Raw genomic sequence first — 27,641 nt, forward strand, 5'->3', positions numbered from 1 at the left:
GTTTTCACAGAAGGTGGATTCTGCTTGCTCTTCCTAAACTGGAACTTTGAATTAGAATTTAGTGGCATACGCCTATATAGTTAAGAAAGGGCATGATTTTTAACAATTTTAAATACTTTAGAATGGGTGGTTATCAAAATCCTTTTTTATGTTTACTCAACACTTTTTTTCTAATTAAATGCCAAGTTATATCTATGTCCAATTACATATTAACAGTTGCACTTAGTGACTGCCTCAAAGTTACTTGACTTTGAAGGATGATTGTCCTTGAGGGAGGACTTGATCATGAGGTTTAAAAAAATGGCCATCTCTAGCACTGCATCAGTATGGGCCTTTGGGGTGGTTCATGCACAGGCCTGGGCAGCAGGCTCTCTATGCACAGGTCTCTGGGGTTTCTGACTTAGACAACTTGCTCTGTAGAAGTGGGGGAGTGATAACATCCATTAGCTACAAATAATATTATAATCAGAGAAAAATGGCTTAAATAAATTCTGGCTTCTTAGGAGCCATGTGATCTCAATTATGTTATTCCTGAAATCTCAGTTTTTCACATATAGCATTAAGATAATAAAACATACTCCACAAAGTTGTCATGAGGGTTGATAAAGGTAATTTAAGTAAAATCGACAGAACATCTAGCACAATTGAATCTAAATTTAAGTGAGAAGAAACAGTACTAATGTGCTCCTATTTATACTAATGGAGCACATTACTTCTTTAACCCTGGAGCACAATGGAGAATAATACTTCTTTAACCCTGCAATTGAAAAACTTGTTTTGTATGTTTCACAGATAATGAATTTCTCAAGATTCGTTATATATCCAATATATGCTTTAAAACATAATCTTATTGAGATATAATTTGTCTACTATGTAAAATTTACTCATTTAAAGTGCATAATTCAATACTTTTTTAGAATACTGAATTGGGTAACAATCACCACCAAATACCTAATATATTCTTGAATTTATTTTTCAATATCACCAAAGGATGTCTCTTCCATAAGAAAACAATCTGATGAAATCAATGTAAAACTTCTACAATTGAAATGGCAATGACTTTTTTAAAAAAAGTTTGAATTCAGTTGGGTTGTTGCTAGATTAAGGAGAATACAGTGGAACAATACCAATTGAAATGTGTAGCCTATGATTAGTTCCTGGGCCTCAAACAGAAAAATTATGGGCTTCCAGTTTCTAGTCTGACATGCAAAGGTTTTCAAAGTTGTCACTCCCATTCTCGTAACAAGAAAAAGGATGGATAAACTAAAAATCAACAACACTGCTTAGATCTATAAGGGAATTGAGATCATAGGAACAACTGCTTTTCCCAAAATGGAGAGACAGGTGGGTACAGAGAATCACATGTAAACGGCAGAGAAACCCAGGGCCAGGTCCTACAGATGAAGCCAGTATCAGTAGGAACACTTAAGCTGTAATCGGTGAATGACTGAAGACTCAACGTGGACCAGGTTGAGAGTAAAAAATCTGAGGAAAGGGGCTAGTCTCCGCAAGAAGCCCACACTTTCTTAAATTTTACCTCCAGCAGCTTTGTGTTCTCAAAGAAAAATCCCCTCGTGTTTCCTTCACGCAGGGAGAAGGACAAAGTGACCTTTTTGAAATATGTCCCCAAGGCCAGCTATTTTACCAGAGTCTAACTGATTAGGGTTTTGCCAAAGCATAACCCATGTGAAGAAGAAAAATACCCAATGACAGCCTCCTCTATTCTTCTCAGATAGCTGACAGTACTTGTAAAGGCCACAGGCCAGGAGCAGAGGCTCACTAAACACTCAGACCTAAGCATAAGCCTACAGATGCTTTCACTCCTTCTACAACTCACCACCATATAAATAGGGCTTCCATATAAAAACAGAGGATTATCGCTGAAAGAACTACAAGCCTCAGATGCTATTTTAAAAGTCTTTTGGGAAACCCAAAGCAATTGGGGGTGGGGTACAAAAATAAGGCCAGTCACAGAAATTTTAGCCACTGACACCATAGCTAGAGGAAACAGTAAACACAGCATGTTAGCCAGATAAACATCAAACCTCATATTAAAGGGCCATTGACTCCAGTTCCTTTTGCCCAATTCATCATATCTGTTTTCAACAACAACAACAAAGTCATGCTAAGGGGCAAAATAAAACAAAACAAAAACCTCAGGCTAAATTATCAAAGCAAGAATCAAGACTCCATTCAGACATGACAGATAATTTGGAGTTATCAGACCAGAAATTTAAAACAATTTTGAACAATATGTTAAGGGATCGAATGAAAAAAAGTGAACAAGATGTAAGAGAAGATGGGAAATGTAAGCAGAAGGATAGAAATTCCAAAAAGAATCAAAAGGAGATGCTATAAAATAAGAATTTTTAAAAAAGAAACTGACAGAGATGAAGAATTTATTTAATGGGCCCATCAGAAAACTTAAAATGGCTAGGGAATCATTGGCCTTGAAAGTAAGTCAATAGAAATTTCCAAAATTGAAAACCAAAAAGAGTTTAAAAAGTAAAACAGAATATCCAGGAATTGGGGAATAATTAAAAAGGTATACCTTACACATTTTTGGAATAGCAAAAGGAGAAGAAAGAGAGAAAAGAACAGAAATATTTAAAGTAACACTGGCTAAGAATTTCTCAGAATTAACGATGGATGTCAAACTGCAGACACGAATCTAAGAGGACACAAAGAAGGATAAATAGCAAAATATCTACACTTAAATATATCATACTCAAACTGCAGAAAAAATAAAGAGAAAGAGAAAATCTCAAAAGAAGCCACAGTGGGGAAAAACCTTACATATACAGAAATGATGATAAGGATTACACCAGACTTCTCTTTAGAAATCACACACTCAAAGAGAAAGTAGAGTAAAATATTTAAAGCATTGATTAAAAAAAAAAAAAAAAAACCCCACACAAACAAAAACAACTACCAACCTGGAATTCTATATCCTGAAAAATTATCCTTCAAAAACAAAAGTGAAATACAGACTCTTAGAGTAACAAAACAAGGAAATTTTTTTGCCAGTGGAGCTGCCTTGCAAGACATGTTAAACAAAGGTCTTAAGAGAGAAGGAAAACAATATTGGTGAGAAGCTTGGATTTAAATGAAGAAAGAAAGAGCTTTAGATAATAAGTAAACATAAAATATTTTCTTTTTTTGTACTTTAACAGATAACAGATTTTTCAAAATATCTTTAGCAACAAATAGATGAGGTATTCATAGCTAGTGAATAGTGAAATGTATGGCAGCAGTGTAATAGCGATGAGCAGGAGAGATTGGAAATACTCAAAGGGGCTTGCACTACACAATAAGTGGTATTGTGTTATTTAAAAGCGGATAAACATTACTTGTAAGAGTATATTGCAAACTCCTTAGCAATCACTAACACTTTTTTAAAAGAAGTACAATTGATAATCTCAGAGAAAAGAGAAAATGGGATCATATAGGATGCTCAATTAGAACCAGAGAAGGCAAAAAAATGGAGGAAAAAAGCAGCAAAGAAAATCTATGAAAGATACATTTTGTGACGAGTTAATGGGTGCAGCACACCAACATGGCACATGTACACATATGTAACAAACCTGCACATTGTGCACATATACCCTAAAACTTAAGGTATAATAATAATAAAATAAAGAAAGATACATTTTGAAAAATGGGGAAAATATAAATATAGGTTGGCTATTAGATGAGATTAAGAAATTCATTTCTTACATGTGATAATAGTATAATGGTTACATGGGATTAAGACTTTATTCTAAAAGGATGCATAGTAAATAATTTAGAAATGAAATGTTATGTCTGAAACTTAATCTCAAATGATTTAGCCAGTGTGTACGTACATGTGTTTATGCGCAAATAAAGATAAAGAGAACAAAATTTCCAATGATAGTTGGTTCTAAATGATTGTTATATGGCATTTAGTGTACAGTTCATTCTAGTTTCCTACATGTTCAATACATGATAAAATTAAAAGTTAGAAAAATAAATAGAGTAATTAACGTCAGTATATACCTATTTTATTTGTTGTAGATTTGGTTTTACAGCAAGGGTCTTGATAAAAATCTATATTTTAACCTTTAAGGCGTCTTTTGAAAAATCTCAAGGCTTATGGGAGTACTTATTGCCAATGATCTTGATAATACCTGTTCTTCAAATTTACAAATAACAAGACTTTTTGTGTGTAATGCTGTTACTTATTTTTACTCCAATTTTCAGAGTGCCGTTGTAAGTTGGTTTTGTCGTCGAGACTACCAAATCATCAGCTACCAGTCAGGTAAACCCATAAATTACAAATTGTGCAACTTTTATTTCATTTCCCGAGTAATATAATTGTGTAATTATATGTAATTTGAGATTTATAGGAACCTCAGGAAATAAAATTAGTAGCATGCAAAATTAAATATGAGCTAATAAAAACACATTCTGCTAAATTAACAATTATATTTCATGCTATCCCTTATTAAAAATCTAAGCCCCCGAGTTAATTTCCTAGTTATTCAAAATATGCCTTGCATTCTATAGTATATTCCCAACATAATCAAAAGGCCTGTTACAGTCCTACTACAAATTTTGTTATGTAATTAGGCATTACATATGCATACATATAATGCATATTACATTATACATTATATGGCTAATAATTATGCAATACATTATTTGGCTACTAATTACAAATATACTACTAAAACTGCAAGGCCATTATAAACACCTATTTTTCTACTTTAAATTATTTCTTAACCACAGGATAAAAATAATTATAGCAATTTGAATAGAGTATATTGTTAAAGTGTCATAATGTCTGTTATCAATCGTTATATGTAAGTGATCATAAAAATATCTGAAGAGCAGTAATTTTCTAAAATTCATTGAAAGTCTCATTTTTGTTGTTGTTGTTTTCCCTCTCTCTTTGAAAGAATTGTATTTGCATGCGTATGTTTTATGTGTGTGCCACTCAATATAAGATGGATATGTGAGGGATTTCTCTACACAGCATGGCCCTAAGCCCAAAAGGTCATGGCTTAAGGAAAAGATAAAAGTTCTCAGTTACCACAAAATCAGAAGTATGCACATGATGCAATTCAGGAAAAGCAAAATAATTGTTTTTCAGCTTTGATGAAACAGGAGTGTGGCGGTGAGTCAAATATTCTGCCTAATGTTTACTTTATAACATACACTATTTCAACTTCTAATACTTAATTGAATTCAGTTTAACAAGCATGTCAGTACATTACATTATCTTACCAATTAGAGTAATATAAAAATGACTAAAACTCATTTTTAACTTCAAGACAGATCAGAATCTAATGAGGGATAACGTATAAGCCAACATGTAACTGTAATGGAAGGCTGAGTACTAAAGAAAAGCGAAGCTACTGTGCCACAGAAGAGAAGAGAAGAGCAACTCTCTTTAGTCTCAAATCAGGGAATTCTGCCTAGAAGAGCTGGCATTTGATTTGGGCCTTGAAATGTGAAAGGGACTTTGAAAACTGCATCTAAACATTAAAACAATTGAACTCATGACATAGAGGGTAGAAGAATTGTGAGAAGCTGGGAAGGGTAGTGGGGGGCTGGGAGTTAGGAATAGTTAAAGCATACAAAAAATAGAAAAAATGAAGAAGACCTAGTACTCGATAGCACAACAGGGTGATATAGTCAATAATAACTTAATTACACATTTTAAAATAATGTAAAGAGTATAACTGAATTGTTTGTAACTCAAAGGATAAATGCTTGAGGGGATGGACACCCCATTCTCCATGATATGTTTATTTCACATTGTATGTTTGTATCAAAACATCTCATATACCCCATAAATATATACACATACTGTGTACCCACAAAGATTAAAAATAAAAATAAATAAAATCATATATTAAAACAAGAAAGGGAAAGCTTTTTGTGTTTTGAATAGGTACAAATTGCCAGATATGTGAAAAATGAGAGTGGGAAAGTAGTTTGAGGCAGATCATGGCAGACCTTGATTTTGGAGCTCAGTAGATTGTGTTGAGCATTGTGTTGATGGAGAAACTTTCTGAGGAGGGTAGTGACTAATTCCCTTGTTTTTGGAATCAGACTCCAGTGGCAAAATGGATGACTTACAGAATGGAGACAAGGACAGTTGTTTGGGGGCTGTTAGAGTAATTCAGGTGAAAAATGATGAGGAGAAAAAGAGAAGTGGTCATGAAAACAACTAGATGTAGCTGATAAACTCGGATTAGATTTGGGGGATGGATAAAGAAAAAGATGAGATAAAATATAACTTGGGTTTTGGCGTGGTTGAAATCTTGTCCCTGAAATGGAACTCAGAGAGAGGCAGATCTGAGAATAAAGAGCTGACCATTGGGAATTCGTGTAGCAGCTCCCTCACAAATCTAGTTTGTAAGTAAGTTAGGAATTGGTGGTCAGTAAATAAAAGGCATCCCTGATACTTCAAGTGATCTCCTTTAGGTTTTCATTGCTCTTCCTTCCAAACTTATAAGTGACATCAAGGAAGCTGGTTTACAAAATTACTACTGCTTGGAACAATTTTCTCTACCTTCCAAACATAGAGAGGAAGCAATAGAAACCAATGGAATCCACCAGCACCCTAATTATAAAACAAGTGTAGGAAGGGTGCTCTCTGATGCCTGGCATATTCCTGCCTCAAGGCAGTTGCACCTGCTGTTCCCTCTGCTGAGGGCACCACTCACTCTCACTTTATTTAAATGCCCTCTGATGAGAAGGGCTTCTGCAGCCAGCTGAATTAGCAGTGGTCGCTCAGCCGGGCACTCTTTTGCTAGGCTTCAAAGCACTTCCTAGCAGTTTTCACCACTAGTCTTGATGCTATACACTACTCCACATGTGTGCATTTATTGTTTATTGTCTGTCTTTCCCCAGTAGAAAACAAAATGTTCCATGACAGCAGGGCCTTTGTTTTGCTTACAAACAATGCTACACCATCTGCTTCTAGAACAGTGCCCACTATGCACTGAGTCTTAAATAAAAATTAAATGAATGGATGCTGCTTTGATTTTGGACTTGGAGCTCTCAGATATCCTAGTTTCAAGAGTTTTCAAGTTGATTGGTTACTACATGTATAACTCTCAATCACAAGACAACTATGTCCTTATTTACTAAATTAAATAAAATTATTAATGCTAAGACTCATGGAGATAACTGATTTTACAGATTTTAGGCATTATAACAGTGGTTTTAAAATTTAAGCATAGATCAGAATCACTTCTTGCTTAAAATCATGCTTAAAAGCAGATTGCTGGACCCCAGGGTCTAGAGGTTCTGATTCAGTAGATCTGGGCCAGGTCCAAAAATTTACTTCTAACAAGCTTCCAAGTGATAGAGATGTTGCTAGTCCGGGGAGCACACTGAAAACCACTGCATTACAAGCTATAACATAATTGCAGCATACACATGAGAGAAGTCTACAGAGTTTGGGAGTTTAGAAGTTGCAGTATTTTGGTGGCAAAATAGTAGGCCCCTAATAGAAGAGATTACTGTTCGTCTGTCCCCAAGGCTTGGGGTTTTTCAGCCCATTTTTTGAAGTTTTCTTTCTTATCTTTAGTTTTTAAATTTTTTACATTAATTTAATTGTGCATATTTAAGTACACAACATGATGTTATGGGATACCTATAGATAGCAAAACAGTTACTACAGTGAAGCAAATGAATGTATCTATCATCACACCCCTTTGTGTGTGTGTGCGTGGCCAGAGCAGCTACAATTTACTCATTTAGCAAAAAATCCTGAATATAATCTTTTACGATACTTGGAACTCTTTTGATTTGCTGATTGGGTTAAGATATCATATTCCATTTTATTCAGTTGCAATACGCTTCTCAAAAAAAACTAAATTCATATTAAAAAAGCACTGATGCTCTAATGGAAAAATGAAAGATATCCTTAGAAGGAGAATGCACCATAGGACTTCTGCTTACTCTCAAGACAACATTAAAGAATATTGGAACATTTCTTGGTACAATTATGCAGTATAAGGCCCTGGGAATTTCCTCTTTAAATGTTTTCTCTTGGGCCCTTTTTGATTTATGATCTAAGACCATAAAATTTTTAATGATTAAACATAATATAAATAGAAGGATCATGTTATTTGTCATACAAACCAGAACTCTTTGGGAGAGAATGGGGTGCTATTAATTACAGTGGGTTAATAGCTATCAAATAGGACTATCCAAAGAGGTATGATCATCTTAGATAGGTTAGAAAATTGTATTAGGTTCAAATCAGTTCTTGAAAGATTGTTGTTTATTAGTTGGATTTCGTTTTGTGATTCTGAAGTATTTCTGAAATGTATTTACAGTTTCTGTGCAAGACCTTCAGTCAATGTTCCAGTCTACCCTCACACATTGAAAATCTTCACATCTGCACATAGGCTGGAGGCTCCCCATCGGTGTATGCATATGATCATGATGTAATGGGAGGAACTTTGTAGGTGGCCAAAATGTAGTTTGCATGCCAGCTCGGCTGTGTGGCTTTGGATCTCTCTGCACCTTTGTTTCCCTAGGGGTGAGTGGTGAAGAGTAATACCTATCCCATAAAATTACACACATAGCACAAAACACCTAGAGTGTCTGCTCTACAGTATGTGCTTATTAAACACCCATTTTTTTCTTTTCCAAAATACTTTCTAAAATCTCTATAAGCCAAAAATTTAACCCTAGTATTCTAAGAGGTTCATCTATTTATTAACTCTATAAATGATTTCAAACTATGCTTCTCAGAATCTCCAAGTGAAAAACCAAATGCTAAGACTTGGGAGAGGCAGACTGGGGCATAATTTATTTAGAAAGCAATCAATGAGAAAACCTCAACCTTATTATCTAATTAGTCACAGTATTCATTTTATAATTTAACATTAAAGAAGAATGTGCATTTTTAAATCTTCATCAAAGGTGATATAGATTTATAAGTGATAAGAAACACTGAAAGAAATTGATTAAATTATGAGTTGAATTTCTAGATGAGAGTCAAAAGAAAATGGAAAAAATCTAGCAATGTGTAGAGACTGGGTTAAAGACCAGAGGGCCATGGTGTGGTAGTCTGGGTCACCCACAGCATCAGCTGTTTCTGCTTTTCATAGTCTGTTTGTTCCATTCTCCTCTTAACACACAGATCTCCAAAAGCAGCAAACTATTTTGCAAAGTAGTTTTTCCTGGTGGAAGCATCTGCCTCCTGGAGATAGGGGTGAAAGGCTGGGAGGACAGAAGAATCCATGAGTGGGTGGCTGCTTTGGAAATGGGACAATTACTTTATTCTCATTTTAGGAGCTTTGACCTGAATTCCACATTTCTCAGCTTCCACTAGAATTCCATGCCATGCACTTAACTATTCTTCATGCATTATCCTCACTGACTTTTTAAAATGTCAGAGCTAAAGGAGCTGAGAGGTAAACTAACCCAAGACTCTTAATTTTATAGATAAAGAGAGACTCAGAAATGTGAGGTAATGGATCCCATCATATATATGATAAGTGAAGTGCCAGGCCCTTATCTTCTGACTCTTTTTTTTTTTTTGATTTTTCCCATTATTAGATTTATTTCAATATTTTCTTCTGACTCTTGAAGCTATGTTTCTGTTAGTGGTTCACACTATTTATTCTCCATTTCTGCCACTAAGGATCCACTCAAAGGGGGTTTCTCCATAGGTCACTCAAATTCCATGAGTTTCTTCAAAGCTATTCTTAACTCTGAGATTTAACAATAGGGACTTTTCTAAATACATGATATAAAACCTATATACTGAAGCTCAGTATATCCATTAAAAAACTCATGTTTGCCGGGCGCGGTGGCTCACGCCTGTAATCCCAGCACTTTGGGAGGCCGAGGCGGGCGGATCACGAGGTCAGGAGATCGAGACCATCCTGGCTAACACGGTAAAACCCCGTCTCCACTAAAAAACACACAAAAAAATTAGCCAGGCCTGGTGGCGGGCGCCTGTAGTCCCAGCTACTCGGGAGGCTGAGGCAGGAGAATGGCGTGAATCCGGGAGGCGGAGCTTGCAGTGAGCTGAGATTGCGCCACTGCACTCCAGCCTGGGCGACAGAGCCAGACTCCGTCTCAAAAAAAAAAAAAAAAAAAAAAAAGAGGCTGTATGGAAGAATATACACCAAAATATTAATGACCATTAACTCTAGGTGATAATATTGCAGGTAAATTGGCCTCATTTATAGTTTTGTGATTTTCACATAATCTTCACAAGTACGTATTTTTGTTACTATAAAAGAAAAAAGATATCTGGATAGCAGAGAAACAGTCCAGCAAGGAAATATTCTGAGCTGGCTTTTTCTAGTCCATACTTTTTGCTTTCTCCCTTTCTCCCTGGCTTTTTTGTCACCCTAAATTTTCATCCCTGACTCCCATTATCACTGTGTTCCCAAATGCAAATGCTCATAGTGATCTCAGCTCACCTGCTCACTACACCTCTGATCTCAAAGGGAACTAATGCTCCTTTTTGTACTCTTACAATTTGGCTGTGATAGAAAATGCCAATGGAAATGTCCTATAATCAACTGAAACTATAAGTGAGAGGCTTCAGCTGGAGATGAGATGGAAAGTCATTTATTTACTGAGGATAGCAAAAGCCTGGAGAACAAAAGCCAAGGAATCCTTAAAGGGCAGAGACTAGAACAAAAGTTCAAGGCTGGAGTTTAGGGAGAGGGTCATCATTTAGGGTTGGGATGAAGAATAGTGTCAGGAAACAGAGAGCATAAATAGCAAAAAGTGATGTCATGGAAACCAAGAAGGAAGATCGAAAGTATTAAATGTTATGATATATGTAGCAGCAGGAGCAGAACAATTAAAGAATAAACTGAAAACGTTTAAAAGGATTCATAGGAAAAATATTGTATTGATTATTTAAGAACAATTCTGGGAAAAGGACACACTAAAAACATTTTGATACATTGTATTTTATGACTGGAAATAAGGAAAATCACCCTAAGCATAATACCTGGTTTCAGAGGAGGGATAAAATCCAGGAACAAAATTTTTGAGTGATGGATGCTCACCAAGAAAGCCTTATGACAGGAAAACCAGCAAGCATTAGGCTCAAAGAGACATTTGGATCATGTACTTTCACACCTGGGTACCCAGAAAATATAATATTTTTACTGGAATAAAGGGATGAGACCCTAAGTTCTGCCAGGTACCCTTGAGGGTTAGGAGATCAAATGATCCACATGTCCACTGCCCATTCTAAGAACATGGGTGCATCCCACACCCGTAAGAGTAACTCTGGAGCTGGGAATATAGATAAAGAGATATACTATTTACATTACGTTATATGGTAGTACCTTGCAGGGACATAAGTCCTATGCCACGGACATCACAAGTGATTATAGAACCACTTAAAATGAAGGCCTAATTTCATCTGGAGTAGATTGGGAACGACTGTCAAGGAAATAACGTCTAACTTAGAAACCAATGGATTTGTCAACAGAATAAAGAATAAAGAGAAAAGCACTCCAAGAAAACCAGAGAAAGAGAAGAGCAAAAAGATTAATTTCAAGGGAGGTATGCTGTGTCCTGTGCCCCTCATTTAGGTGGCAAGTGGGAACCAGAGACCCTGAGGCCAGGTCCCACATCTACACCTCCTGGGACCATCCCTGGCTGGTGCTACAGGCACTGCAGCTTACACTTAGCTCTTGGGATGATCCAATTTCATGATTAGGAATGGTTTATTCGCAACACAGGAGGCTATAAAATATAAAACCTGTGGATGCCAGCTGTGTGCACACCCAGCAAGAGCCAAAAAGGTGAAATAAAACATGCCTGGGACCCTTGATCCCACTGCCAATGTAGAATGGCTTTCAGTAATTCTGTAACGCCTCAAGATTCCAGAAGCTGACTTTAAAAGCGTAGTAAAAAAAAAAATGGGCTCATTTCACAATTAATTTCCGGTGATGTTTACCAAAATCTGGCCATAGAAGATTGGATCCATGCCCATATAAATCTAAAAGACAAGCCAGTTTTTTCCTTTTGGAGAAAGTCTGCTGCTGTTATAAATGATAGGCACCACAGTCCTTGGCAGGAGTGTAACCTGAACCTGTTGAGGGAAGGTATAAAACTGTCCAGAAGAAGTGGAGGAGGAGCAGCCTACTGTGATGTGGGTAATATCAAGTTGACTTTCCTTACAGCTGCAAACAAGTATGATACAATGGAAAATCTGAAGTTAGTTGTGAGAGCTCTGAATGCTGTCCAACCCAAATGGAATGTGCAGGCTACCAAAATATTTGCCCTTTTACTTGAAGAACGGTTTAAAATGTCAGGAACAGCTTCTAAGATTAGCTAGATGACTGTTGATCACTTTATTGCACCTTATTACCTAGCGCTAATGGGACTATCTTGTCTTCTTTGCTAAAGAGCCCTTATCAAGTGATTAGGAGCAATATAACTGCTAAGATACCTTACTTAGCTAAAACTATTTTGGAAAAGGATCTCATTCTGGCGTGCAAGTACTGCTGAATGCTATTGCTGCAGAATATTCTGCTTATCATCAAATTGATAATCACATTAAATTAATAAACCCAACAGATGATATGGGTAATATCAAGTTGACTTTCCTCACAGCTGTGTCCTTACAGTTGACTTTCCCACATTAAATTAATAAACCCAACACTGCTTCCTGGAATTAATAGCAAAGTCACAGAATGACAGGCTTGGGAGTGGATATATGGAAAAACTCCAAAATTTAGTATAGACAGTTACTTTAATATGTTATATGAACAGTCACGCTTGGAAAATTATTCATAGATACAAAAAATGAGAGAATTAAAACTTATAATATTAAAGCACCTAAGGTTTGGTTATCACTGGAAATGTATAACAAATTAAATTCAAGTCTTATTGCCAGTAAGTTTTACCCAGTTGAAACTACTATGCTAACAAATATATTGCTTAGAATATGTCCAGAAGACCATGTACTACAGAGGAAATTGAACACTCCCTGTGAATAAAGGGAGCCATGGGATTCCAGGTAAGTTTCTTAATGCTGATAGTTTCAATGATAAAATAAAAATTTTAAATTAAAAAAAGATTCACCTTGAGGGACTGAAATAAATTTGATGAGGCTGACTAGATTATAAACGTGTGTTTCTGTGCCTAATAGTGGGCAGGGCAGTGTAAGAGATGAGCTGTCTCTGGAACCACGTAACTATTTCTATGGGAATACAATGCTAAGCTGCGGGACCATAGGCCACAAGATAAGCTTAGTTTCTTACATCAAAGATGTCGTGATCAAGTATATGTTTGAGTTTTTGTTGTTGTCTGGGTGTTTTCTTTTTGTTTGGTTTGCTTGTTTCTTTATTGCAAGGGGTTAGCTTTTTTTTTTTTTTTAATTTGGGCATTGGGAACAATTTACATAGAAAATGCACATAATGCTAAGAAATACCCGAAGAAGCAAGGCCTGCTCTTTCCTTTGACAGCTTTCTTCTGGTTTCAAAAATGGCATCCTCTAGTTGGAACTAGTGGATATTTTAAATGCTTCCAATGCCCATATATATAGCCAAAATAAATAGACATTGAACTTTATAAGGAAATCGAAGACACCACTCAGTTAGTGATCAAATGGAGAAGAAATCCCAGCTTTTCAACTCCCTGGTGCTTTTGTTGTTTTCTCAAATGTCCCCTCTTGCTTTCTCATACCTCCCCAGAGAGTTATCTCTATGTTATTCCCACTGACAGGGAAGTTGCCAAGTTGATTCAAGTGCTGCTGAGTACCAGATTTCATCAGGGAGCTTATATCCCATGCTTCTGCATTGACTAGCATTACTCAATCAAAGTAACACAAATAAAACAAAATAGCATTTACTCCATCAGGTTGGAAGGTAAAGTATATGGTGACTTTAGGAGAGAGGGAAAAGGACATTCCTAATAAACTTATACTTGAAAAGGGTCTAGAAATAATTCCAGACATTTTCTGCTAGTTCGATTACATTTGAGGAGAGAAAAGAGATGAGTTACTTCAGAATGTTATGTTCAATGCAGGAGTAGAAAACAGCTGTTTCATCAGACCAGACTGGAATGTACTAGGTTCACCATACCATAGACTAAGGGATGGCATATGCAAAAGTGTGACTGGGAGCCTTCTTTTGAAACCAGAGACACTTCAGCCAAAGTATTCTCCGTAGCAAAGCAACCTGATCTTTACTGGAATGTGTGAAAACTTTAGTGATGCTCTCTCTCTATAACAACAAGCCTCTCTCTAGTTATAGTCCCACGATGCACCAATGAACCTGATTACTGATTGGAACTGGATGTGAGGTTATCTTATTCCTCAGTAATTATCTTGACTGAGTTGCCTTTGGAGAAACAGGCTGAAATGGTTTGGCTGTGTCCCCACCCAAATCCCATTTTGAATCCCATAATCCCCACAGGTCATGGGAGGCATCCGATGGGAGGTAATTGAATCATGGGGGCTGTAACCCCCATGCTGCTGTTCTCATGATAGTGAGTGAATTCTCACAATATCTGATGGTTTTATATGGGGATTTCCCCCCTTTGCTTGGCACTTCTCCTTTCTTCCACCATGTGAAGAAGGATGTGTTTGCGTCCCCTTCTGATATGATTGTAAGTTTCCTGAGGCCTCCCCAGTCCTGTGGAACTGTGAGTTAATTAAACCTCTTTCCTTTATAAATTACCAGTCATGGGTATTTCTTCATAGCAGCATGAAAATGAACTAACACACAGGCATTTATGTGGAGGCATCAATTCCTTTCCAAAGAAGAGATTGCATTAGGAATGTCAGGCAATGGATGACATTTGGACATTTGATTTCATTTATTACTGGGATTTATTCTGAGAAAGTAATTCAAACTTTAATACAAATTGTGCAAGTTTTGCTTTAGTATCTGTTTTCCACAGAAAGGACTCCTTTTTAGTTATCATATCCATTCAGTGATGCTGTTATCAAAATCCCTACATGGATATGTAATCAAATGCAAATAAGCCCAAGAAATGTCTATTTTGCTCTTGAATTACAGCATTCTCTATGCAAATAAGAGTTTTTAAACTTGCACAGAGATTTCTGTGTTCAATGCCAGCACCATACAAAACATTTAATGTGCACTAGGCTTCAAGGTTTTAATGCTTTTCATCTTTTTCTTTCCACAGAGCAGGAACAATGCCAGTTCACAGATCTCTCCAATATGCTATGTATGTTTTTCTGACTGATGTTAGAAGTTTCTCTGATTTTTAAAGTTCAGTGCACATCAGCACAAGCAAATATGATATTTACAAAGATGACCGCTGAGAGTTCCAAAGTCATCCGAAAAAGGACATTAGATGACACGTTTTTAAAGGCTTCTCAGCACCAATAAAACACGGAAAAGTCCAATGATGTAAATTAATCTTATAAAACTAGCTAGTAAAACACATAAACCTGATATAATACGTGAAATAAATATTAATCTTTCCTGAAATATTATTCCTGATATAATTTGTAATCAGTTTGGAGAAATGGACCAATTTTGATCTCTCAAGCATTTCTGAGTTAAATTAGGCAAAGCCTTTGCATAACTAAGGCCATCATGATAATCATTTGGAAAAGTCATAAGAAAAATTAAAGCAAATGAGAGCTTGTTCCCAAGCTTGCAATTATGTAGGGTGTTTGTATTGTATTTGTAATAAATACAACCACCACTCTTACTTATCTGGAAAGTGTACATGAGCTGAAATTACTTCTCCAGTTGTCTATCTACCCTCAATTTATTCAAATAAAATCAGTAAGTACTAGGTACAAGTTCTTAGTGCTACAAGGGGCTCAAGAGACAAATGGGACATATTCTGTCATCAAGAAGTTTAAAATCTTATTGGGGAAAATGTCGACAAGGGGAGAACTGGGGAAGTGTATACGGAACTCATTATATTTGCAACTTCATGTAAATCTGAAATTATTTCAAGAAAAATTGTTACAAAAAACTTATTTGTGAACTAAAATATATCCATGTGTAATTACAAAGCAATAAGGCATAAATAAAGACAGCTGATGAAGAACAGCAGGTGTTACTTGCCAATCAACAATACTGATGGTGAATACTGGGGGCCTTGGGATAAGCCAGCCAGTTAACCACAAGGTAGATCTGGCAAACCACTGCCTCAGTGTGAGGCCACCTATTTTCAATCTGTTGTCATTATGTAGTGAGACCCTGAAAGCAAACTTATTTTACAAATACCACAAAATATCATAGAAGTTTTGTAGAAACTCCAGACCTTTTTTTAAAAGGTAACTCCTTTTTTGTTCCACCCAACCACACCCAAACCAAAAGCAACCAAACTGAATTTTGAAAGACACAAGCCTTTTAGTACCTACAATAAGCCAAAATAAATAACCAAAGGCCTTGAAAAATACCAAGGACTGAAATATGAGTCACAAAATCTTACTTCTTAGAGTGTGGCCAAATACTGATAAATCAGAAAGAAGTCAATTTTCTAGAAAACAAAGGATATAACACATTTATAAATAAAGTTTTAAACTGTAATCCCCAGTGCAGCTATTTTAATTAGCATGGTCCTCGAAATTTGTTTTAGAGAAAACAAAAGGAAAGGAAGTAGTTGTTTTCATGAGTAACAAGGGTCTAAGGTATAACCTCAGTTGTGATGATCTCCCTCTGAATCATGAAATGGTCTAAACTGAATATAATGCTTTATGTATAGTGTATGTGTTCAAGTATTAATAAATCTGAGGTATGGTCAGCAAGTTGCATTTTGAGGAAAATGTGTCTCATAATCAAAAGCCATGAATGCATTGCATTTATTGTATAGATGTGGGAAATAGGATAAAAACAAAACTGGGCAGAGTATAGAACAATGAGCACGTCTCTAGACTCCTAGTTAGTGAGCAACAAAGCATGAATCAAGACTGGCTAGGTAAGAGAGGTGAGTCCCACCTCGCTCTGACACTGTCCAACAGGTGGTGACATTCAGGGACTCTGTGACTCCATCTCTTTGTCAAGCGATGTTCATCCAACTCTTTATATTAATTGCCAAGGAGCTTATCCCTGTGAGAGCTCACTCTGAAAATGGAAGAGCTGTGAAAATGCCTCTGATTTTTATCAAAATAATGACAGGGGGTTATTAACTTTTCACTCTATATTGCTATATTTAAAGGACATGGTTCTCCCGGGGATGTCTTTAAGATAATATAATAATGAGAAAGCTATAATGAGTTTCTTCAGTACCAAGGCATTTTGTTATTTGTTGGAATAAAGTGGAGCAGATGAAGAATAAAGAAATCAGGGAATGGGTGTATAATACAAGAAGCTTTAGATTGCATTGGAATGGGTGTATAACACAACAAGCTTTAGATTGCACTGAGAATCAAGGCAGGGATGAGACCAGGCTACAGGTGAGAATGAATCATCCTATTTCACTGCATCCCTATTTGTAATTCAGGTAGAAATTACCATCCTCTAGAGATCCTCTAATTCCATCTTATTAGACAACACTATAATGATCGCCAAGAGAAAAATAAAGGAAAATCAGATTACCAACTGCCATCTAATTGGTGTGTATCTATTACGTATGCATGGGCTGCTAGAGACTGGCACAAATCTTTACTACCTGAAAGCAATGGAATGATCTTCCGAATATCTGTCTTGAAAACATATTGATCCACAGCTACTGAATTTCTTATTATTTCCCATGTGAGGAAAGACCTCTCCAAGTCACTCCACCTTTATTAAAAGTCATTTCTGTTGACTGTTCATTTGATGAACAGACCTCAGTACTGAACAGTGCTATTCTGCACTTCCTAAGGCATCTTTGTATTTTGGGGTTCTATAAGTCTTCCCATTAAACTGTGATATTATAGGTCAGGTGCTAGAAAGACCTGACATCTTGCACTGGGAAAGTACAAAGATAGTGACGTTCAGTCATGTAATGTAATGTAATTCCATTGCCTTTGGGTCACACATTTGGATAATTGACAGCCTTTAAATAACAAGATGGTTGGTATATTTCTCAGTTCTTTCCACGTGTTTTTTTTTATTGCTCTCTTGAACAACAAAAATATGAATATGGATGTAAATGTTCATGTTTTCTAGGATGTTAGCAGCTGTTCTCTTGAACTTGTTACGGGAACTAATCTATTTAATATAAATCAAACACATTTTCAGTAGAGACTTTTAAGAACGATGAAACTGATGTGTAATCACAACACAATTTAATTTTTGGGTGGGAAAGATCAAGAAAGTGTCATCTGTTAATTACTCCTGTTATAGGATCTAATTTTACCAATTCTAAATCTGTATTATATCCTTAATGAAGATAAAATATATCCATTCCAATTTACAGAAGACTATTAAAAAATGTAGGTCAACTTGAATATTTGTTGGTTATGAGATTCTAAAAAAAATTTCTCCTTTAATATAAAAGCCATACATGTCCTTTGAAGAAAACAAATGGAGAGTACAGATTTTAAAATTAGGGAAAAAGCCGTATATTTTACATGTTTAACACCTTGCTGTATATTCATTCAGGCTTTACCATATACACTTGTCCTTCTGTGTATTGTGTCTATAAGATCATGCTTGAAATCATATTTTGTAACACATTTTTATTTAGTAATATACTATAAACATCTTTCCACGTGAACAGTTTAGATGGGTGGATGGATGGATGGATAAATAGGTAATAGATATTTACAATATAATATTTGATGGCTAAATAGTAGCTAACTCTATTGGTAAATTTTCCAATCAATCTCCCATTGTCAATTGGTTGGAAATAGTTTTTTATCAGTTTGACGTGCATGAGTTTGTGGTTTCACTGTGCATTGTAATCAACATACTTGTATTGATATCTATACACATGTTCTAAATTATTTTACAATATGATTTTGGAAATAAAAAGTTTAGTCAAATATATGTTCTTCTGAATATTTTTATGAAGATTAAAAAATTGTTCTTCAAAAAGTCTACACCAATTTAAACATCCACCATGAGGATACCACCTTGAAAATTTCTGAACATCTTCACAATTATAGTCATTATCTTTGAAAAAAAATAGCTATTTCTTGTTTTAACATTTCATTGTGTTACTAATTTTAATAAGAGACTCAACTCATTTATAAGTAGGTAAACTACAGACTGGTTACTAGATTTCCAAAGGAAATAATCTAAAGAATTAAAAGTATCATCACTTCTCTTTTCCTCTCCTTCCCCAACACATGTTTTAGAAATATAGAGGTTATTAGTGAAGCCTTCCAAAGCTACACAGAGATGATATAAAGAATGATGATATTTTCCAATTCTTCATAGAAACCCTGCCAAGGTTGACTATAAAATTTCATGATCTAAAAGTTCTTAAATGTTGAATGATGAAAATAATATACCTAGAGAAAGATGGAGGAAAGAATCAAGTCCTTCTAAAATTAAGCAACAGTGGAGCAGAGGAAAAGAAGATGGTACTGCTGCTACCTCTGGGTCCTATTTAGTTATTTTCACACTCCAAATGAGCTATTCTCTTTTTACTAGGTGCATGGTGGAAATGGCATAACTCCTCACTTTAGTTTAGAAACAGAACATTCTCTCACAGTGCGTTTTATATTATATAACAGGTTTGAAACAGAAAATAAAGTTGATGTGAAACCATCAACCCAAACAGTTAAAATGGCAGCATATGTCACCAGTGCATAAAGGCTGGGGCTGCTTCTACGGAGAGAGGAAGGAGCCTCAAGCACAACATTAGCCTGGTTTGGTCCACATTTTAGAGCACAGAGATGTGACTATCCCACAGAGATACCAGAACTAATAACACAACTAATCAACTTTGCCCAGAATTGGATTCCTGTTCTTTGATGTAACCACTGAGGAAAAAAAAGAAAGTGTTTATTTTTTATAAAGACAATGTTATAAGCTTTTATTTGCACAATATGTTGTTGATGCTAAACACAATCCTAGGGAAGTGATCATAGCTGAGTTTCTGGAAAAACCTAGGTTTTAAAGTTGAGGAGACTTAAGTCCAAAACCTGGTTTCATCACTTACCGGCTATAATACTGGGATACGTTAACTTCCCTTGATTTCAGCTTTCTCTTCTGAAATAAAGATGATAACAATGCTTTCCTGCCCAGATTACTGTACTTTAGATAATGCAACTGGCAACCGGCAAATGGCAGAATGGTGAAAGATAGGAAACAATGGGGCAGTATATCAGAGTGACAGCCACTTGCTCAATTTCAATCATCTGTGGGTAGGGATGAAGGATGAGAGAACGTGGAGAAACTTACACTTAAGAAAATCAAAGTGAGTTTTTGTTCTCTTAACATTGCCTACATAAATCAGAATATGCTAAATTTAAGAACTGAATATACTTAGAGTAGGTTTTCTATTTTTAATAATGCCATTGTTCATTTTAGTGTATTATTTTAGTGATGTGCCCTTTATGAGAAGATGAGAGTCCCATCTCCACGGGAACAAGATTTTAAAAACTTGAAGACATTGTTTTTGTTATATTGCATTCCTCTGGGAATCATTTAGGATAGCATTGTTGTAATAACATCTTATTAATTGCCTTTTTTACTATATTTTCCTAAACACTATATGGAGAAAAGTACTATGATGACATAGTTTGATGCTTCTCTCCTGGAGCTTCCAACAAAATGTACCCAATATATTGAAAAACTGACCTACAATCCATATTCCTTCCCTTTTCTTACTTGATTATACCTAGGAGAATGATAAGACTTAAGTGTCTATTCCTAACGCTGCAGGAGTATGAAGCTTATCCATAGCTGAGAGCATAGAGAGCAGCTCAGACAAACCCAGGCAGGATCACTTCAGAATGCCTTTTGGAAGATGCTTTGCCATACGCAGGAGTATGAAGCTTATCCATAGCTGAGAGCATAGAGAGCAGCTCAGACAAACCCAGGCAGGATCACTTCAGAATGCCTTTGGAAGATGCTTTGCCATACAGGGAGTGGCAGTCCTTAGAAGAGGGTTTCTGGAAGGATCACAGAAATGCGACCACAGAAGTGCAAAGTCTCTGGTCATCAAGCTCTCAGAGTGTTCTCTGCAACAATGTGACGGGGTATAATGATTCTATAAATACTGATCTCCAGCTCACCCATCTGCTAAGGAAATATTTTCCCAGCATCTGAATTAAGTGGAGAACTGCTTAACTAAAGGACAGATGAAGCAAATCATCCATCTTCAGCGATCACTCATGGCTTTGTTCATGAATGGTAATTTGTGGTGATAAACTCATTCTTTTATTTTTGCTACCCAAATGTTTGTTTGTTGAGATTTTTCTAGGTTTAGCTTGGAGACCAAAATGAGGGACAGGAGTAAAATATCATAGTCTTTTATCATGCTGCCACTGAGGGAGATGTCACATTCAGTTTTGAACAGTCCCTAAATTTTAAATATAAACTAATCAATTTGCCGATCCAGTGACCTGAAAATGCCTTGTGGAAATGGACAGAAGAGAAGGAGGGGCTGGGGGTGAAGGGGCAGAGAAGAAAAGATCATGGTCTCAGCTACACAAGCCATGAATATTATGAAAATTAAAATTTCATTATAATCATAATATTTCTCACTCCTGTGCTTGAGTCTGGAAAGAGAAATCAAAGTCTTTAATGCTACGGTGACAAGTAGTTACTCTGTGGTAACAATCTAGATTTCCTAGCAGGCCTTTGTTATGTCTGGGCCTTTGGAGAATTTTTCTCTAGATTATTTTGTCTGTGTCTGAAAGGTTCATACACATGCTCCTGCCAAAGCTTGTCATTTGGGGGTCATTTTAGTCACTGGCAGGATATAGCTAGACAAACATGAGGCAGCTGATAAAGGACAGGCAATGCCAAAAATTAAGGTCTTTCACAGTAGATTTCTGTTTGCAGTGAAATGAAATAGACTCAACACCAAACAAAGCAAAACAAGATAAACAGATAAAAGTAAAGTTGTGTGGTCATGTAATATCTTGAGTTTTTGGAGTGTGACAAAATGAAGATTGTAAGAGAAGAGGAACCCCTCCTGCACTGGGGCTTGTGAGGATAGAGAGCAGCTCTCCCGTGGCACTGCCTCACTTTCTATTTTCAGCCTTTCCATCCATGCCCAGTACTGGCTCATATATGAAACCCGCCTCTTCTGGATGTCTGAGCCCCCTTATTAATCTCATCTCTGTTTATTCTCATAAAGTGATGCCAAGTGATCACCAGTGGAGTTGATACAAGCTGGGGTATTCATGACTGCTAATGGGGTGATGAATTACCCATTCACAGCATCTCCTCACCAATTTTAGTAAAAAACATAGATACTAAAACAGAATCATGTAGTCCCAGCTACTCGAGAGGTTGAGGCAGAAAGATTGCTTGAGCCCAGGGGGTGAAGGATACGGTGAGATATGACCATGACACTGCACTCCAGCCTGGATGATGGAGCAGAACCCTGTCACACACACACAAAAGAAACAAACAAAAAACACCAGAGATAAAAAGAAGTAGGACAGGGGAAAGAGAAGAGCAAAGAAAAAGAAGGAAATGATGTAAAAATTAAATGCACTCAGCCTTCTACATGTAGTATTTCCTGCTCAGGTGTGCTAAAATTTAATTTAAAAATTGGATCAATCATAAGCCTTTCTGAGAAAACCCTGAGAATAAATGTAAAAATACAGATATTTTAAGAAAATTACTGATTTCATGTATTACAGTTTTTCTAAGGATTATCTTATTGGAAGAAAACACTGTGAAATGGTATTTTAGGTTTCTGTCACAAATTTTGAGGTGCTCACAAACTAACTGCTGTCTCGCTATGGAGCTGTTTAAGATGTTCCCCACTGAAACATGAATTTATAAATAAACAGATTAATAAACCCAAAGGAATTGTGCAATTCTTGAATAACAGAATCCATTGGCTGCACAATTTGACAATTTAAACACAATGAGTGATTTCCTAGGCTTAATCAGCCTTCCTCCCAATCTCAGAAGCGTAAGGTTGCCTGGAAGTGTTTATTTTTCAAGTTTATTTGTTTCATATGCCCCTACTACCTACTAGGCTTGATCATATATGACATTTTATTTCATTGTTCGGACAATTGTGTCAAATAAGCATTTTATCTTTATTTTAAAACTAAGGATATCTTAGGGTGGAGAGATGACAGGACTTGCTTAGAGTCTAATGGCTTGTAAGAGGCATAATCAGGTTTAGAGCAGACGTCTTCCAATAGAAAGAGCACAAAGGAAGGTCAAATGCTAATGTTCAATGAGTGATTTCTATATGTCAGGTACTTTTAATGTACTAATGAATTTAATCTTTACAACAAATTTAAAAATCTATAAAAGTGTCATTTTAAATAAGAAGATAATGTGGTATGGAGTAGTTAATGAACATTAAGGTCAAACAGGTAAATGATGAGGCCAAGACTTAAGCCACAGCAGCCTGGCCAAGTTGGAATCACTATTCATAGTACCTGAACTGAATAGTGATGTACACGTTGTACACATGTACCCTAAAACTTAAAGTATAATAATAATAAAATTTAAAAAAAAAGACTTCTAAACATTTTGGTTGACTAACATAGCTGTAATGCAAAAAGCAACTTTTAGTTAATTTTTAAATGAAAATTTTTTCCACTAGTTTAACAACTCTATAATATTCAGTATAATTTCACATATGTATAGATTGACCAGAACCAGGCATATTCCTAATAGTGCACGGAAAAAGCTAAGTATAAAAAATAGCCAGGAAGTGATAAGATTGTGTCTATATTTTAAGCATCATCGCAAGTGCATTGACTTGGATCCCAGGTAAACTAAAGCAAATAAAAATGATAAGCAATGCAGAGGAACCAATTATCAAAAAATGATTTACATTCAATTAAATCAAGAGTTACATTCAACTTTTTTCTCAGTCCACAATAGTTGGAAATTTGAATTTAAAAAGACATAAAATGGCTTTTGATTATTCAAAAACACAAGTCTTCCATTTTCTACTCCACAGTCATTTATTTCATATGTAAATGATTATTTCATAACACAGAACAGCTAAAAACACAATAAATAAAATATGACAAACTTTTTTTTATATCAATCGCCATGGTTCTTTGTTGCAGAAAAAAGATGGAAAGAGGGCATGAGAATTAAGAACGGTCATGTGTGTAAAATATGGTTGAAGTCTAGATGCAGTCAAAAAGATTTTTCTATTCTGCTAAACATTCATTTATTTATTTATTCATTTTGAGACAGAGTTTCATGCTTGTTGCCTAGGCTGGAGTGCAATGGCACAATCTCAGCTCACCGCAAACTCCACCACCTGGGTTCAAGCGGTTCTCCTACCTCAGCCTCCCATGTAGCTGGGATTACAGGCCTGTGCCACAATGCCTGGCTAATTTTTGTATTCTTAGTGGAGATGGGGTTTCACCATGTTGGCCAGGCTGGTCTCAAACTCCTGACTTCATGTGATCCACCTGCCTCAGTCTCCCAAATTGCTGAGATTACAGGCGTGAGCCACCGTGCTCAGCCTGCTAAAATTTATGAGAAACACCAGCAGAATTTATACTTTGTTTACATTTCTAGATACTTTTATTTACCACACATCTGTCTAAATAGAAAAAAGCTCTGCTTTCGTATCACCAAAGGAATATATATTTTTAAAATCTGTTAACTTATTTCACATTGTCACAGGCTCTACACTTGAAAATGTTTGATTGTCAAAAGATCCACAGTGGAAGAATGAATTTAAAAAACAGTTACCTTTAGACTAGCAAGAAAAATGTATACTATCAATTATACATTAATTTTTCTTATCAACCATTGTTCTTAGCAAAGAAAGACTGTAAAATAAATTCTTTTCAAGAAAATTCATGGTAGGCTGTTTCTAAGTGTTCGCTGGATAGGATATGTGGACTAATCATTACACATTCCTTTCTGCCCATCAAACATGCAGGCAATGCATCAGTGTCATGTCCAGACTGTAAACTCCCCATGGGGTCAAGGCCTGGAGGATAGGGTGGTAGGAACAAAACTGTCTCCTTCTGTGCTATTTTTCCAAAGATCCTAAAGCAGCCTTCTCAATAAAATTAAAAGCTCAATGCATGCTGTTACCTAAATAGAAAAAAAATCGACTTAAAGACACAATATGCATTTCTCTCCCTGGAAATAGTCTTAGTTAAACTTATTTTTTCAGCTTCAATAGCATTTCAGCAGGTTTTGTGCTATCTATTAAAAAATTGCAAAAACCAATAGAAATACTCTCCAAAATTTAATGTATTAGTGCTCAAAACTAGGCTGAGAGATTAGAGCACTATTATCAGTCTCTTAGGAAGAGAATTTTATGAATTTTGGTATAATATCCCTTCTCAATAAGAGACAATAAAATTCATGATTTTCATGAATAACAACTTGCATTTGAGTGGCCAATATACGCCAAGGCATCATTTTAAGTATTTTAGTTCATTTAGTCATCAAAATGACCTTAGGAGGTAGTTTAACTGTAATCTACATAATTCCCATTTTACAGTTGAGAAAATTGTGGTTTAGGGAAATTACAAAAACAAACTATTTTCTCTTCCTGCACCACAATATATATGACTATATGTATTATAAATTTTAACTAACCTGCTATCAGGATAATTTGAAAAGATTTTTAAAATTTTAAATATAATGCAAAATAAATATTTTAAAATTTAAAAATTAAACAAGGCCACTTAGAACAAACAAGGAATAATGTGAGATAACTGAGATTAGTTAATTGCTACAGCTGATTTTTCTAAAAATTTTTATTGTTGGACCAGAATTAATACAAATACCTAGACCTAAACATAATGTGAGCTGTATTGTACAGGTCTGAGAACCAGATTACATAGTAATATTTTTCTTTTATTTTCCAAAGGCAAAAGATTTAATATAAAGATTCAAGATTCACATCATGACAAATGATACAAATTTATGAAATATCCTTTCTTCTTCCTCTTTTTGTATTTTTTGTAGATGGTTTCACCACACTGCCCAAGATGGCCTTGAACTCCTGGGCTCAAGTGATCCATCTGCCTTGGCCTCCCAAATTGCTGGGATTATAGGTATGAGCCACCAAGCACAGCAGTGGCTTTTTCTATTTTAACTAACCTTGCCATCTTTCCCCCTGTGCTTCTCTGTTACTGCCCCCTCCTGTTTTCCTGCTACATTGACTGGTTATATTGACAGGTGTGCCCCTCCCCCAGTAGCATAGGATGTTTACTCTTAGACAAGCTAGGACAGTATAAATTCTAAAAGGACTAGTCAACTGCAGTAGTGAGATGGGGGCAAGAGGCAAGTAGAACAAGGAATTCTATCTGTAACTGACTGTGAACAATCAACTGAAATAACTAACTACCTTCAGACCAGCCTTTTTTTAACATACACTTTAACTTTATTAACATCTAGGTAATATCTGTAATATTCCTTGCTCCTCATCCCCAAATATGCTGTTAGCTGTCCAGCCTTCTGGGTAGAAGTGTATTCTCCAGTTTTACTTGTTGATTTTTGGATGTGTGCTGGGGAAGAAAAGCATATTGTGTTTATAGTCACCATAGGCTGCTAAAGTATATTCTCCAGTAATTAACTCAAAGTGGCCATATGTGAAACATAATCTCTAAATTCTTCAATATCAAAAAATACCTTTGTTTTATCCCTAAAATCAAATGCTAGTTTGGCTGGATATAGGATTCTAGGATTAAAGCCTTTTTCCTGCAGAACTTTAAAGATATTGCTCCATTTACTTCTAGCATCCAGTGTGTCCAGTGATAAGTCTGCTGTCAATCTGATTCTTGTTCCTTGGTAGATTATTTCTCTTCTCTCTATAGAAGTCCTTATTATTTTCTCTTTATCATTAGAATTCCAAAATTTCACCAAGATGTGTCTAGGGGTCAGTCTCTTTTCATCAATCTTACTAGGTACTCAGCAAGCACTGACAATCTCAAGACTTGAACCTTTCTTTAGTTCTGCAAAGTTTTCATCAATTATTTCCTTAATTATGTCCTCTGCTCCATTCTCATTATTCCGTTTTTCTGGAATTCCTATCAAATGAATGTTGGAGCTTCTGGATCTATCCTCTATATCTCTTTGCCTTTCTTTATTAATTATCTTTTTGGTCGTTTGGACTGTATTCTTAGAGAATTCTTCAATTTGATCTTCTAGACTGTTCATTCTTTCTTCAAGTATGTCCATTCCGCTACTCAGATCATCTATTGAATTTTTAATTTCCAACACTCCTGGATGGGAACTTTTCAAATTTCCAATCTCCTTTTTTATCTCTCTGATGCTATTAATCACACTACCTCTCAAGTTTTCCTCTATTTCCTATGTTAAGTCTGCTTCTTTGGATGTTAGTTCTTCTGTTTCTAGAGTTCTGTGTCTCTCTTCTTCTGTTTTCTTAAAAAGTTTGGTGACTCCTGTTGAAATACTCAAATTTGTATGTGAATGTTTTTTATGCTTATCATAACCTATCTCTAGTGACTTTGAGGGAGAGGCCAAACATAAAGTTAGACAGGGTGTGCCAGTTCCTTGACTTGTGGGCACAGCTATTTCCTCTTCCTCCTGGGTTTTGTACACCACCTGGTGTTTCACCAACATTTTCTTCCCAGAGTCCCCAACCAAATAACTAAAGGGAATTTCTTTTTGTCTATGTGAGTTTTCTTTTCTCTCAGTCAGGGAGGTAGC

The 27,641-nt window shown here is 35.9% G+C and overlaps 1 protein-coding gene and 1 pseudogene across 4 annotated transcripts in view; one reads left to right on the plus strand and one right to left on the minus strand.

Annotated features, from left to right (window-relative positions):
* The window catches only part of FGF14 (fibroblast growth factor 14), a 679,448-nt gene that overhangs the window by 268,906 nt on the left and 382,901 nt on the right, over positions 1 to 27,641 (minus strand). The window lies entirely within an intron of this gene.
* LOC109029297 (lipoyl amidotransferase LIPT1, mitochondrial-like) lies at positions 6,093 to 13,179 on the plus strand (annotated as a pseudogene).

Source organism: Gorilla gorilla, chromosome 14 (assembly GCF_029281585.2).
Source record: "Gorilla gorilla gorilla isolate KB3781 chromosome 14, NHGRI_mGorGor1-v2.1_pri, whole genome shotgun sequence".
In the NCBI taxonomy this organism is placed as follows: Eukaryota; Metazoa; Chordata; class Mammalia; order Primates; family Hominidae; genus Gorilla; species Gorilla gorilla.